Raw genomic sequence first — 16,353 nt, forward strand, 5'->3', positions numbered from 1 at the left:
GCTCTATGTGCACAAATGACGGACGCCACATTTATTTACACCGACGGCTCGAAAACATCGTTGGGTGTAGGGAGTGCCTATATTGTTGGCGACGCCCCAAATCACTTTCGGCTTCCCGACCAGTGTTCGGTTTATACTGCGGAGCTTTTCGCTGTTCTCCAGGCTGTCCACTACATCCGCCGCCATCAGCGGATACAGTACGTAATCTGCTCAGATTCTCTCAGCTCTCTCCTCAGTCTCCAAGCTCTTTACCCTGTGCACCCTCTGGTCCACCGGATTCAGGACTGTCTGCGCTTGCTCCACCTGGGGGGCGTCTCGGTGGCGTTCCTCTGGCTCCCGGGACACGCTGGTATCTGTGGGAATGAGGCGGCTGATATAGCAGCCAAGGCTGCAGTTTCTCTTCCTCGGCCAGCTATTCAGTCGCTTCCCTTCACCGATCTACGGAGCGGTTTATGTCGCAAAGTTGCTCATTTATGGCATGCGCATTGGTCAACACTTCCCCGCAATAAATTGCGGGAAGTGAAAGCCCTTCCTTGCGCTTGGACCTCTTCCTCCCGAACGCGTCGTCGGGAGGAGGTAATTTTAGCTAGACTCCGGATAGGGCACTGTCTTTTTAGCCATCGACATCTTTTAAGCGGCGATCCTCCCCCACTCTGTCCCCACTGCTCTCAGCTGTGGACGGTACGACACCTTTTAATTGAATGCCCCTATTTTAATCCGTTACGCTCCCGTCTACAGCTATCGCCTGATCTATCGTCGATTTTAGCAGATGACACGCGCTCAGCCGACCGCGTTCTCCAGTTTATTAGTGACAGTGAAATGACGCCAGTCATTTGAAGTTTTATCGGGGACCATCAACCCCTCTCTGTAGTGGAATTTTAAGCCTTGTTTCTGCTTTTAGTGTCCCAGTTTTTGAGTTTCGTTCCCATTTTTGCTGTTTTCAATTTTCAGTTTTTATTCTTTCCTCAGTCACGGACCGGGCGCTAATGACCTTAGCAGTTTTGCGCCCTAAAACAAAAAAAAAAAAAAAAAAACTCAGTCTGCCCGTGGCGTCTGTTTTAAGTAGTTGACGTTTTGTCTGTGCGTCGGAAAACGTTGAGTGTACAGAAAGAACAGCGTGTTAACATCAAATTTTGTTTCAAACTAGGAAAATCTGCAAGTGAAACGTTTGTAATGTTACAACAAGTGTACGGCGATGATTGTTTATCGCGAACACAAGTGTTTGAGTGGTTTAAACGATTTAAAGATGGCCGCGAAGACACCAGTGATGACACTCGCACTGGCAGACCATTGTCAGCAAAAACTGATGCAAACATTGAAAAAAATCGGTAAACTTGTTCGACAAGAGCGCCGTTTAACAGTCAGAGCAGTGTCTGAGTTAACAGGAGTTGACAAGGAAAGTGTTAGGCAGATTCTTCATGAAAGTTTCAACATGAACAAAGTGTGTTCAAAAATGGTTCCAAAGTGTCTCACAATTGAACAGAAGGAACGCCGAAGAATGATTTGTTCTGACATCCTGGAAAACATTGAAAGTGATCCCACCTTCTTACAAAATGTTATTACTTGCGATGAATCGTGGTTTTTTACTTACGATCCCGAAACTAAACGCCAATCGAAAGCACGAATGTCAAAATCGAAATTCAAGGCAATGATGATTGTTTTTTTTTGACATCAAAGGGATTGTGCACATTGATTGGGTACCAGAGGGACAAACAGTGAATCAACATTACTACATTAGCGTCCTGGCTACCCTACGTGAGCGAGTACGGAGAAAACGGAACGATTTGTGGAGAAAAAAGTCATGGATGCTTCACCAAGACAATGCCCCAGCTCACAGTGCGTTGTTAGTGAAGACGTTTTTGGCAAAACACAACATTCCCATCTTAGATCATCCACCCTACTCACCTGATTTGGCCCCCTGTGACGTTTTTCTTTTCCCTAAAGTCAAGTCAGCTTTGAAAGGAACTAGATTTGAGACTGTTGAAGCAGTAAAAGAAAAAGCGACGGAAGTAATGTATGGACTTACCGAAAATGATCTGCAGCATTGCTATGAACAGTGGAAAATTCGTATGGAGCGGTGTAGAGACCGAGGAGGAGAGTACATTGAAGGAGATAACATGAAATTGTAAATAATTGTAAATAAATGTTTTTTCCAGCATCAGTCCGGTTTTTTTCTAGCCGCACCTCGTATATTTACCTTAATAATATTCAAAAGTCATCATATATATATATATATATATATATATATATATATATATATATATATATATATATATATGTAATATCAGTTCATGATATACAGTATTACAAATTTACTCTTTCTGATGGACACACGTCCTGATCGTCCGCTCTCAAAATTCTGCCACCTCTCTCCCCACATCCACCACTGCTGGCGGCGCACAACTGCGCAACGCTACGTGCTGTTCACATCCAACTGCCCAACACTAAAATTGCGAATATTCCAACAATGCCAACCAGCCACAGACTGCACACAGCACAGCCAGTGATTTTCATACAGAGCGCTACGTGACGTTACTAGCATAAAAACCTAAACAGCCTACTAACAAACTATATTACAAAACAATAAAATTGCATGAAGTTCAGATTCCAGTATTGTCAGCAGTCACAGTTCCACACTTAGATTCTGCAGCCACTGCATAGCTTGTGGTGTTGCCCTCAGGAAGTCATCAGTGCCGGTGAATGCCGTCGTGGACACTCGCTGACGACGTGATGGATGGTTTGTTCTTTGGCACCACAGTTGCACCCAGGGTCAGGTCTCAAGTTCTATCTGTACATCCGCATCGGCCATGACCTGTCTGTATTTTCAGTGTTACCCATGTTTTCCTCGGGAGGTGAAAGCCCGCTGGATGGTTGGGAGTCTCAAATAAAGTATGCACTCTTGGATCGGCTCTGTTTCTCCAGTCCGTTCGCCAGATTTCAACGCCATTGTAGTTTTCGCTCAGAAGTTGCTGTGCAGTCTTCACAGGAGGATATCTGGATTTGAGTCTTCTAGATACAGTAAAGTCCTGGTGGATTGGCAGGGATGTATTACTGGGGATCTTTTTAAACTCTCTCATGAATATGTTGCACCGTCGTATGTAAGGCGGTTCGATGTTACTGAGGACTGGTAGCCAGTAGAATAGAGTAGAGTGGTTTTAATAGCCAGCTCGCCTACATATGGTACACCCCGGGCAACGCTATCGAGTGGCTAAAGAGTTAGAAACCTAAGCAATCCGGACTGTCTCACGACCTCCAGGATAACCGGACACAATGAAAGCCGCCTTAAATATTAATGTGAACAAATGATGGACAAAATTTGAATTTTAAGCCTTTAAACTGGAGCTTTGATCAGAAACGCGCAGGACACAGTTTTTCGTATAAATATTGTATCTGGAGGTTGGTTGCGGTTATTAAAACACTTTCACGCTAACAAACGCTACAAAACACGTCTACGTCTGAGTTTTTCGTATAAATATTGTATCTGGAGGTTGGTTGCGTTTATTAAAACACTTTCACGCTAACAAACGCTACAAAACACGTCTACGTCTGTTAGTGAAAAAAATTGAATGTTTGTCTCTAGAGGTGACTCCCACCAGCAGATCGACTGAAGAACGAGGTAACCGGCCCCGCTGAACTTCCGCCATGGCTTTTATCTACCGCCGGCTTGTGCTGGCAGTGATTGCGAACATGAAATGTTTTTGCGCGGAGATAAGGCGGCAGTAAAGATTACGGCCGGCTGCGCACGCTCCCTACAGCAGCCCCTGACGCCACAGCCACCGGCTTCTTGTCGACCGAGGCTAGAATACTCTCAGACCGCCAAACGCTCGCCACCTGACTCTGCCGACCTACCCAGCTTCCCAGCGGGGTGACAACTGCTGAACGAGAACCACTCCTGCTATGAAGAGAGCCCATGTAATCACCAATAACCAAGTTGCTAATTCTCGGAAATCAACAGACGCTCGATTAAGAAGTAGCAGATTCCACGGCTGCTTATACAATCTCATTAGATTTACTTTCATTCCAATTGATCCGTAGTGAGGAGGTCCTCCAGGATGTGGAACATGTCAGAAAAACAACAATACATGACAAATATTTACAACTAAAACAAATAAGCTAATGTACCATTCCACAGGTCCCAAGTGGAATGATCGTCATTTTTTAATGAACACTATATGAAAGTCATTTTACAAATACTAATGCACTGAATTTAAAATTAAAAAGTTTTTTATTTATTTATAAGGTAATAAACATGTTAGATTAGATTAGATTTACTTTCATTCCAATTGATCCGTAGTGAGGAGGTCCTCCAGGATGTGGAACATGTCAGAAAAACAACAATACATGACAAATATTTACAACTAAAACAAATAAGCTAATGTACCATTCCACAGGTCCCAAGTGGAATGATCGTCATTTTTAATGAACACTAAGAGTCATTTACAAATACTAATGCACTGAATTTAAAATAAAAAAGTTTTTTATTTATTTATAAGGTAATACAACTACTGTAATACTTATTTATAATGAACACATTACTGCACTGAAATTGTGCAGAAGTTATGTTGTACTTATATACAAATCAGTTGGTTTTACTAAGAAATTCATCAATGGAGTAGAAGGAGTTGGCCACCAATAAATCCTTTAGGCTTCTCTTAAACTGAATTTCATTGGTTGTTAAGCTTTTTATGGCTGCTGGCAAGTTATTGAAAATGTGTGTTCCTGAATAATGCACACCTTTTTGTACAAGACTAAGTGACTTTAAATCCTTGTGAAGATTATTCTTATTTCTAGTATTGATTCCATGAATTGAGCTGTTGATTTGAAAAAGTGATATATTTTTAATGACAAATTTCATTAAGGAATAAATATATTGGGAAGCAGTAGTTAGTATCCCTAGTTCCCTAAACAGGCTTCTGCAGGATGTTCTTGAGTTCACACCACATATAATCTTACTGCATGTTTTTGTGCCCGGAAAACTTTAGCTTGGCTTGATGAATTACCCCAAAAAATAATCCCATATGACATTATGGAATGAAAGTAAGTATAGTATGCCAGCTTTTTCATTTTTATATCCCCTATGTCTGACAAAATTCGCATTGCAAACAGAGATTTGTTAAGATACTTCAGCAGTTCTGTGGTGTGCTCCTTCCAGTTGAATTTATTGTCTAGCTGTAATCCCAAGAATTTAACACTGTCCACTTCTTCTGTCTTCCTGTCATCGTATGTTAGACATATACTCGTGGGGTCACCCCTTACAAGTTCTGAACTGCATGTAATGTGTTTTTTCAAAGTTTAGTGACAAGGAATTGTCTAGGAACCAGTGATTAATGTGCACAAATATTTTATTAGCTGATCTTTCTAAGACTACACTTGACTTGCTATTTATTGCAATGTTTGTATCATCGGCAAACAAAACGAACTTGGCATCTGGTATGTTACTGATGAAAGGTCATTGATATACACAAGAAAAAGTAAGGGCCCCAAAATGGAACCTTGTGGGACCCCACATGTAATTAGTTCTCAGTTGGATGATGCTTGATACATATCTCTTTCCTAATAACACACTTTGTTTCCTGCCAGAAATGTAAGATTTGAACCATTTTGCAGCATTTCCTGTTACTCTCTAATATTCTAATTTACTTAAAAGGATATTGCGATTTACACAGTCAAATGCCTTTGACAGATCACAAAATATAACAGTTGCCTGAAATTTTTTGTCTAATGAATTAAGCACATTTTCACTGTAAGTGTAGATAGCCTTCTCAATATCAGAACCTTTTAGAAATCCAAACTGTGATTTTTACAGAATGTTATTTGAGATTTGATGGTTATAAAGGCGACTGTACATTACTTTTTCTAAAATTTTTGAGAATGCTGGCAACAGTGAAATTGGACGGAAATTTGATGCTATTTCTTTATCTCCCTTCTTAAACAGTGGCTTAACTTCAGCATATTTCAACCATTCAGGAAATATTCCACTGATAAACGACTGGTTACACAGATAGCTTAATATGTTACTTAGCTCACAATCACATTTTTTAATTAACTTTGTTGATATTTCATTTACCCACTAGATGTTTTTGATTTTAAAGATTTTATGATGGACATTATTTTCATTGTCAGAATTTGGGTCAATGGGGGGGACAGTGGCGGCTCGTACATAGTTTTATCAGTGTTCTATAATGTAGTGCCTTGTCGCCTCTTGACGTGCAAGGTAAGTAATCGTAACTAAATTCAATGTCTTGATTTTATATAGTGATGATATGATATATGATGATATAAATTGAACTGTTTTTATAATTAATCGCTTAATATTGCAAGGAATAAAATTTAAAAAATGATGGCAGCAGTGGAAAGCGAAGCCAAGTCGACAAATTGCTAGTAACCCACGGAATTGATATGTGTACCACTGCTCGAAAATCCCTCACACTCTACGCTTAGAGAACTTAAGAGCCGTTGGCCTGTTACGCGTCCTTTCCCGCCGATCCTCTCAGTGCTACGGACCAGCTACTTCCCTATCTCGTCGAATACAAAAGTTTAAAGCATTCATCATAAAATGTATGTGCCTCTTTAAACGCTATCAGTTGCAGAATACCTCGTTTCCATATCTTGAACCGTTTATGAAATATGACGACTGTTATGACCACACGATTTCCGATATACAGCGGAAGCAATGGGCGAGTCGTGCACAACCGCTTACCAGAGACAAAAACCAGCATCTCGAGAACAAAATATCACTCGGTTCTCAGTTTTAAATAAAATTTCGAAACGCAGTGTGCTGCGTCTTCCGGTGCTCGCCTCGCAACATTGCACCCAGGAAAGTAACAGAGGAAACTAAAAGCAAGACCACATACTGTTCCCAGCATGCGTAGCAATCAAGTGAACAGTACTTTAAGCTCCCAGTACAAATACCCTCATTAGAATTACCTTATTCGGCCCGTTCCCACCGTGAAATGATATGAAACACGAATCAAATTGATGAAAATGAGAGGCGACATGCAAAAGAAGGCGTGGAACCTCTCACCCCCGCCGGTGTTATCTTCGTTTACAAGTCAGTGGAGGCATTTTGAATTTCTACTGTTGTTGTTCTTGTTGTTGTTGTTGTTGTGGTCTTCAGGCCTGAGACTGGTTTGATGCAGTTCTCCATGCTACTCTATCCTGTGCAAGCTTCTTCATCGCCCAGTACCTACTGCAGCCTGCAGCCTTCTGAATCTGTTTAGTGTATTTATCTCTTGGTCTCCCTCTACGATTTTTACCCCCCTCGCTGCCCTCTAATACTAAATTGGTGATCCCTCGATGCCTCAGAACATGTCCTACCAACTGGTCCCTTCTTCTTGTCAAGTTGTGCCACAAACTTCTCTTCTCCCCAATTCTATTCAGTACCTCCACATTAGTTATGTGATCTACCCATCGAATCTTCAGCATTCTTCTGTAGCACCACATTTCGAAAGCTTCTATTCTCTTCTTGTCCAAACTATTTATCGTCCATGTTTCACTTCCGTACATGGTTACACTCCATACAAATACTTTCAGAAACGACTTCCTCACGCTTAAATCTATACTCGATGTTACCAAATTTCTCTTCTTCAGAAACGCTTTCCTTTCCTTGCCATTGCCAGTCTACATTTTATATCCCCTCTACTTCGACCATCATCAGTTATTTTACTCCCCAGGTAGCGAAACTCATTTACTACTTTAAGCGTCTCATTTCCAAATCTAATTCCCTCAGCATCACCCGACTTAATTCGACTACATTCCATTATCCTCGTTTTGCTTTTGTTGATGTTCATATTAATCCTCCTTCGAAGACACTCTCCATTCCGTTCAACTGCTCTTCCAGGTCCTTTGCTGTCTCCGACAGAATTACAATGTCATCGGCGAACCTGAAAGTTTTTATTTCTTCTCCATGGATTTTAATACCTACTCCGAATTTTCTTTTCTTTCCTTCACTGCTTGCTCAATATACAGATTGAATAACATCGGGGAGAGGCTACAACCCTGTCTCCCTCCCTTCCCAACCACTGCTTCCCTTTCATGTATGTCTACTGTAAGTGAAGTAATTATGTTGTGTTAATGTTCCTGACTCTAAGAAAAATTGTTGTCTATGTAGCATGCAACCTCCCAGAGTTTGTCGATTTAATTAATTTTCATCCAGTGAAATCTCCTTCTATAGGATTAAAAAATCCTCACAGAAAACTATGACATTACAGCGAAATATTTTCGTTGTTTCGTGCACACTCGCAGTGTTTGTCGGTTTAAATAACTTACACGCTGTACACTTCAATAGTGGTGCTGCCCCGCCGGCCGAGGAGTGCATATCCGTGGTAGCGACCCGTCGCTTGCCGGCTGCACCAACCGCGTGGCTGCCTCTGGCGGAGGTTCTCGGAACCAACCTCTGTATTGGGAAGTGACACTTTCGGCGTGCTGTCTGTGGCGACCAACACCGCACCCTACGTTTCAAACATTTCTATTCCTTCTGTTTCTCCCAGAGTTCATGATTCACTCGTGCACCCTGCTGCGCGCCACACGTACCTTCTCAGAAATTTTCTCCTCGAATTGAATATCTGATACTAGTACACTTGATTTAGCGACAAATTGTCTCACTACCTATATTAGTCTGCTTTTCGTGTCCTTCCCCTTCTGTCAAGCGTAATTTTACTTTGAAGGCAGCAGAGTTTTTTCACCTCGCCTACATCGTAGTCACAAATTTTGATAAAGTTATTGCCAATTTTGTTTCTCCTACTGCTCATTACTTTTGTCTGTTTTCTGTGCACTCTGTCCATTTTCTTTACTCCTAGCCTCTTTATCACATTCAACAAATCATATTATTGTCTCTCGTTTTCACTGTTGATAGCAACATCGATGTATAGATTGTGGAAGTGGGGTAAGACTACATTCCTTTCTCACACCCTTCCTAAACAGAGCACTTCGTTCTTGGTCTTCCATTCTTATTATTCCCTCTCGGTTCATGTACATATTGTACATTTCATAGTTTTACCAAGAATTTCAAACATCTTGTTCAATTTTACATTGTAGAACGCTTGGTTTAGGTCGACAAATCCTACTAATGTATCTCCATTTTTTTCTCAAATCTTGCTTCCATTACCCAGCGCAACAGGAGAACTGTCTTTCTGTCCTTACATCAAACTTATCGCCATCCACACTCCGTCTTCAGGCCATGAGTGGCCTATCGGGACCATCCGACCGCCGTGTCATCCTCGGTGGATGATGCGGATAGGAGGGGCGTGGGGTCAGCACACCACTCTCCTGGTCGTAAGATGGTATTCTTGACCGAAGCCGCTACTATTCGGTCGAGTAGCTCCTCAATTGGCATCACGAGGCTGAGTGCACCCCGAAAAATGGCAACAGCGCATGGCGGCCTGGATGGTCACCCATCCAAGTACCGACCACGTCCGACAGCGCTTAACTTCGGTGATCTCACGGGAGCCGGTGTATCCACTGCGGCAAGGCCGTTGCCCTATCGCCATCCAACAGATCCTAATTTGTTTCCTATTCTTCCGTACATTACTCTTGTCAGAAAATCGGATGCACGAGCTGTTAAACTTATAGCGCGATAGTCTTCCCCTTGTCTCCTTCTGGATAGTGTAGCTCTACTACACCTTACGCCCATCATGAACTGCTTCTACTCTAAACTGCATCGTAATCTGCAATATATTTCCTCAACAGCTGTTTCAAGAAGAATCAGCCCACATCTCATTGACTTGTACTATTGACGGGATAACTACGTTCTCCTGCTTCGTGTCTTATGTTTAATATACAGAGCACAGTGAGTATAAAACAGTTATTATGTGACGGTTTCCTAACCCAGTACCAGTTTGAGCGCCATCTCTGATGACTTCGTCGCCCACGGACAGTTAGACCCTGATCTTACTTGTTGAGAAGTTTTACAGAATGCTTCTACTTTTCCGGCGAGAAAGGCGAACTTTTAGGAGTGAGAACTGACGTAAGGTCGCGTGATTCTCGTTAATGTTCAAAAATAAACGAACTCGTTAACTATCTTGTGATATTTAGGTGTTGTGTTATTTAAAATTAATCCATGTAATTAACAATAAACAGGATGTAACTAAATTCCCTTTACAGACTTTGAGGGAAGGTTCATTACACAAAAACAAGAAAAAAGTCAAGTAAACATAAGCTCTAAAGTGCATACTTTAAGAGCTCTGAGCACTTGTTCATCTTCGCTTGCATGAAACACATCTCTTCTATTGAGCAAGTGCTCATAGCTCTTCAAGTATGCATTTTAGAACCCATGTTTACTGGCATTTTGTATGTAACGAACCTGCCCTAGAAGCCTGCAAAAGAAATTTGGTTACACCGTGTATAGTATGAAGAGAAATAAGTGAGAGTGACGTAATAATTACATAATTATTGAGTATTCGAGAAGAATTACAGCTAGAGCAAAGATATTGGCAAAGCTCTTTTGACGTGAAAGTTTCTTCTCTTGTGCAAAGTGCTTCTGATGTTGTCCTTGGCGCCTTTGTAGGACTGCTGCTCAAACAGGCTGGTTATTTGATTACTGCTGAGGCCTCCCCGTTTCCATTTTTCTCCTTTCTGCAGCTCATCGCTTCGGTTTTTGTTCTTTTTACCTGAATCGAAACTTGTTTATAATAAGAGCTCTTTCTGTGACATTCAGCAGACTCCCATGCTCCAGTGAACCTCAAATACAGGTAAAATAGGTAACTAGAACACTCGGTGAAGAATCAGTGAGCGGAACGAATTGCAGTAGAATAGAGACTGACGCCTTGGCCTTGTGGTAATGTTACTTAAGAAGCCCTGCACTTTCAGCGTCGTTAGGGAGGGAAGTGTCCTGCTGGTATTAGATAACCCGCGAGGACGGATTCGGCCTTGGCTTTCGTTGAGCAACATCTCACAATTAGTGCCGCAGAACTTGAGGCCAACACAGGAAGTCTGTCGGGGACGTATATCGGATGCGATTCTGTGGTCACTAGCGACCTTTTCAGGAGATAAGGAGACGGCGCACTTCGGTACCCTTCCCACGCCGGAAGCGTAGACAGCAACAGTGAAATCCAATTCTGTGCAACCGCTAGCGAGCCTGATTTAAAATTTGCAGTAGCTGCTGGCACGGTGCCACACAAATGACACTACTGTGCTGTACGGTGCGGCGGTAAAACAATGAAGCTAAACTCGCGTACCTAGCCGTCTGATGTTTTCCGCCAGTGGGTGCCGATTATACGAGTAATTACCTCAAAAGCGCCAGTCTGCAGTAAAACACGAGGTAATAAGCTATGGTACAGTATCATATTGAGCGCGGTAGCACAATTTCCTGGATGGCAGGCTCGTATAAAACGTCAAAAATTACTCAGACAGTTTTGTAATATGTATCCTCTGGAGTGGTATCCAAACTTTTATGGTACGATATTGAAATAGGTTATCCGACGTGCCCAAGAATCTCAGAGATATAAAATTCGTAAGACACTATATTTTACGTGGCAGAGGGAATGTATCATATCTACTAAGCGTCTGGCTCGTTCCAGACGCGTATGCAGCGAGTAATAAATGATTTTTTCTATGCCTCCGCCAGCAACCTATACTTTTTGGTCAAATGTTTGAACGGAGCGGAAAAAAGACTCCCAAGAAATTACACTATATATTTGTACGAATTTTTATAGCCCAATCAACAAATGGGGCAATCAACAAATGGGTTAGCAAACAGACCAGCGTGAGGTCTAGTTTTACAAAAAAACAAAAAGGTTTGGAAGTAATCAGGAAATGAAGAAAACTTATTGATCTGAGAGAAAAAGCGAAACATTTTACTAACAGCTCCATCCTGAACAAAACTTGAAAATTTAAAAAATGAAAACAGCGGTCAAATGTTTTGTTAAATGATTTCTCTAAAATAAGAAATAAAATAGAGTAGTAATAAATGAAAAGCACCAGTTTGCTTTTATTATTATAATGTTGTTCTACCAAGAACCGACGGAAGATTCTGTTAATAAAATAGAGTAGAGAAACATGTGACGTGCCTTTGAATCATGTTCAGGTACAGATGATGTGGTACCAATTGAACATTTAAAGCTCAATTTTTAACTTACAATCTTAGAATTTTAAAGAGCACTGGAGAATATTTGTCTGGTGGGCTATGTTGGCAGTGCAGTCTGCATTTGTGTGGCGTTGAGGTATTACTACGATAGAAAGTCCAGCTGTTGAATATTTCACCGGCGGAGTTACCATTTCTGTGAGTTTCATTAAATTGTCGATCGGCACAAAACATTTGACGCTTCTTTATCAATTATTCTTTTTTAATTTTTTGTGTTTGGTACCTATGCAACGTATTCAACGGAGGAAATGGAATATTCGCGCTACAGGGCTTTATGGAGTGGAGGTGGTTTGCTTCTCGTAAAGCGGACGTTCCGGGATCTACTTTCGCCGTGGGAATGGGAGCACATTTTTAATGCGCCGCAACGGAGTGTTTCATTATGAATGCGAAAAATTAATATGTTTATGTATGAGCATATTAACTAAACCTATATTATCTAAATTAGAATATAGATGCATTACATCTGTATGTGATAAGTTGGAATTTACCGAAATGGATGATGACCGAAGTACGGTTTCGTACCTGTTTGAAATGAGACTAAAGTTTTCTTCGAACTTATGAATTAAGTCCAAAAAGCTGCTTCTATTTTGAGATATTTATTTAATCATGACAGGCCTGTTTCAGCACTATTGCCATCATCAGGCGACCTGAAAGTAATGGTTTTATTATATACTATTTTCTAGGGCAGATGGTAGCCTACTTGTCATATGACATTGGCAACCATACATTTATGGAGTTCTTGACTTACCTATAACATCGCTGGTTAAAAGACGTAAGAAAAACTCTTGAGTGGCTAATATGAGTGGCATATATGACAAGTAGGCTACCATCTGCCCTAGAAATATTATGTAATAAAACCATTACTTTCAGATCGCCTGATGATGGCAATAGTGCTGAAACAGGTCTGTCGTGATTAAATAAACATCTCAAAATAGAAGCAGCTTTTTGGACTTAATTCATAATGTCTTTACACGACTTACATCGCGCTGCGGGCCCATTGGAAACAATTTCTTCGAACTGTTCAGCAACGGTATCATCTGAATCGGGGGGCCGGTAAAAGGAACCAATTATTAATTTATTCCGGTTGTCAAGTATAATTTCTTCTCACGCTAACTTACAGGAACAATCTGTTTCAATTTCACTTCAAGATAAACTGCGCCTAACAGCAATAAACACTCGACCACAAACCGTATTTAATCTATCCTTTCTTAACACCGCTAGGCCCTTCGTAAAGGTTTCGGCTGAACTTATCGTGGGCTTTAGTCAGCTTTCAGTACCTACAACGATTTGAGCTCCAGTGAATTTTATCACTGTTGTCTTCAGAATTTCAGCGAGTGTAATCGAGTCAAAATTTTACTACTCCTCAATCCTCCTCCTTCACATCTCAGAACAGTTCCGTGACCAGTCCGTCAAATGCGTGTCAGAAGGAAATTGGATGACCAGGTTATCAATCCAAAGCTAAGTCCCAACATAAATTACAATAGAAATCGGAGATGCAGCCTGTCTTGAGAAAGCGACGCATGTTTCCACAACACACAGGTTTGGCTTGGTGCTTCGCAGTCTGCCAACTGGGTCTGTTTGCAAGTGCAGCGGTCCAGCCAAGTGGATCGCTCTTGGCTTCCTTGAAACGAAGAAAGCTCTGGCAGCTCAATCCAAGTTTCCCCGACCTTGCCTACTACCATGGTTCCAGCATTACTTGTTTTTCGTAAGATATGGAGGATTTTTCTGGAAATCTTTTCTTTGTATGAGATGAAAATTATTTTGGCGTCTTTCAAAGAAAGAAACATTTTCTTAACTTTTTGGGTTTGTTTACAAATAGCTTTTCTGCTGCCATTCACGATATTCCTTTATTTATATTTTGTACGCCACGATTCGGGAAATTATTCCCTATTTCAGGCACGTTTTTCCCTGTGGACTATGCCAGTTCTTCATAATGTTTTTGATGGGTGAGGTTCTGCATTTTCAGTTGCCTTTACTGCAGTGTATGAAAACGCGCAACTTTTAGTTGATTATCGATGTTTATATATAGTTAGTGGCGAAATTTGGAAGAACTTGTACTTCGTTTTGTTGTTGTCCGTTTGCAGAAAGTGTCGCACATGTTACACATCACATAAAATTTTTCAGTGCACGTTATACATCGAGAATAACGAACTTACATAAACAAACAGTTAAAAAGATGTTTTTTAGATGTAATCAACAGAGGTAATACTACAGGTCTTCCGCAGAGTACAATATATTATTGCACAAACGGTGTTTATCTTAACAGTTATTGTGCTTATTTCTGTGTGTTGCGATTTTTATTGAAGTATACAGTCGAAGCGTCTGAAGAAAATCACTGATTCAATTTCAAGTTCTTCGTTTAATATTTTTATCTTCAAATTTTCTTGAAATGTGAATATATCTCGAGCTCTTCCAGCACATCCATCTTATGCCCTTTATTTAGTCGGTGGAACCCTTTGACATTTCGTTCTACTTTTCGAAAAGGACGTCCTGTACTGACTTGTGTGTGTGTGTGTGTGTGTGTGTGTGTGTGTGTGTGTGTGTGTGTGTGTGTGTGTTTTATTGGAGTGCCTATGTTGTTCAGAAGAATGCAGTTGCGGTGCAGTGTTGTTCTTGTATCGTTCCTCTTAACAACAGAGGTACTGGGCAAGCGCCTTTCAATTAAAATGTCTCTCCTGTACAAGAATATGTATAATGAATGTACGAGTGCCGGTTCCAGACACATGATTGACGAGATATGTGGATTTGGTTCCGACCGTGAGTCTTGCTCGGATAGTCTATGGTTCCGGCACGGTAGCTCAGCGTGTTCGGTCAAAGGGTTAGCTGCCCTCCATAATAAAAAAACTGAGTGAACGGATCAACGATGAACTTTAACAGGTGTCATGGGACATCCGCCCCGAGTAGGCGAACAAAATGAGATCAGAAAAAAATGGTAAGGCGACTGCTTCTGATATGCGGGAAATCAAGGTCCGAGTCCCGGTCTGGCAAAAATTTTCATTCTCATCATTCCATTATACAACTGATGGTTATCCATATTCGTAAATGTGAATACATGTCATGTACCGTGTAAAATGGCGGAATGTGTAAGGAGATGTAAACAGTTTGCTTCCTTGCCTCAATGGAGACAAATATTGAGATGTTTCCTTAGACAATAGCACTGTCCACTACCGCCTCCCATCCTACAAGCCGAGGCAATCGCGAAATGAGCTGATTTTCCGCGGCTGACAAAACTAACGTCAAACGTACCTACCGTCTTCTCTCTTCTTTTAGCACCACCACGTTGCCGATGGATAATGACGACGCCTTCTTCTTCTTCTTCTTATTCTTCTCCTCTTCTTCTTCTTCTTCCTTGTCATTTTCCCGTTTCTCTACACCATCGGCACTGTCATGTGAGTTTGGCAATGGTAGTGGCAGCTGATGGCCGGATACCCTTCCTGGAGCCACCGCAACTGTTCTGACACTCCACTCCTTTTCTCTATCGTCAGACATCATCAAAAACACCCTGTGAGTGCGTTAGCGTCTATAGAATAAATGATTGGAGTTAGGAGTGGACCCTTATTCTATGACCGAGAACAACGGTGTTTAGCTGAACACAAACTGTTTTTAATTCAAGATTATTGTCAAAGAAGTACACTAATTTACATAGGTTGTAACATGACAATTTAGGACAGTTGTCAAGATAATGCATTTCGTCCTGTTTAATCGAAATAAGTCTGAACACAACATATCAAATTTTAACCAGAAGGTTCCCTACAAAATTATCCTTACCAGTACATCATGAAGTTGGCGAATACTACGACAAATCATCCGATTCCGGTTCTAAGTTCGGCACTATTTAGGATGGCAATCAAGTCTACAGAGGATGGTTAGTTTTCGTGATAAGCTGAGAAAAAGATTACTCAAGGTTACTTGAGTTCGCAGTGGACGCAAGCTGATGCACCAACAAGTTTATGCCTCTTCTAGCGGTATTTACCTTAGCTGTGATGAGCTGTCTGCTGCATGGCTGCTCTCGTCCTCTGAAAGTTCTATAAAAGCTAATCAAAATCTTTGTTGTTGTATCAGCAGAAACTGTCCTATTTTCCTCATTAGGCGATAAAACATGCACTCATCCCTAGTCTTGAAATATGGCGATATGCACGTTCATGGTTGGAGCTGCGTTCATATTACAATGTCCTCTCAATTCTCGCAAGAACAATTAACTAGATAGCTGTTTCGTTCCTCCGTTGTTGGAGCTCAACGATGCTACATCTAATATCTAGCTGAATGTCAGCCGA

The 16,353-nt window shown here is 41.2% G+C and overlaps 1 protein-coding gene and 1 pseudogene across 2 annotated transcripts in view; one reads left to right on the forward strand and one right to left on the reverse strand.

The window, feature by feature from the left end:
• The window catches only part of LOC126197083 (uncharacterized), a 576,613-nt gene that overhangs the window by 175,224 nt on the left and 385,036 nt on the right, over positions 1 to 16,353 (forward strand). The window lies entirely within an intron of this gene.
• Positions 9,361 to 9,478, reverse strand: LOC126211565 (5S ribosomal RNA; annotated as a pseudogene).

Source organism: Schistocerca nitens, chromosome 1 (assembly GCF_023898315.1).
Source record: "Schistocerca nitens isolate TAMUIC-IGC-003100 chromosome 1, iqSchNite1.1, whole genome shotgun sequence".
Taxonomy (NCBI): domain Eukaryota; kingdom Metazoa; phylum Arthropoda; class Insecta; order Orthoptera; family Acrididae; genus Schistocerca; species Schistocerca nitens.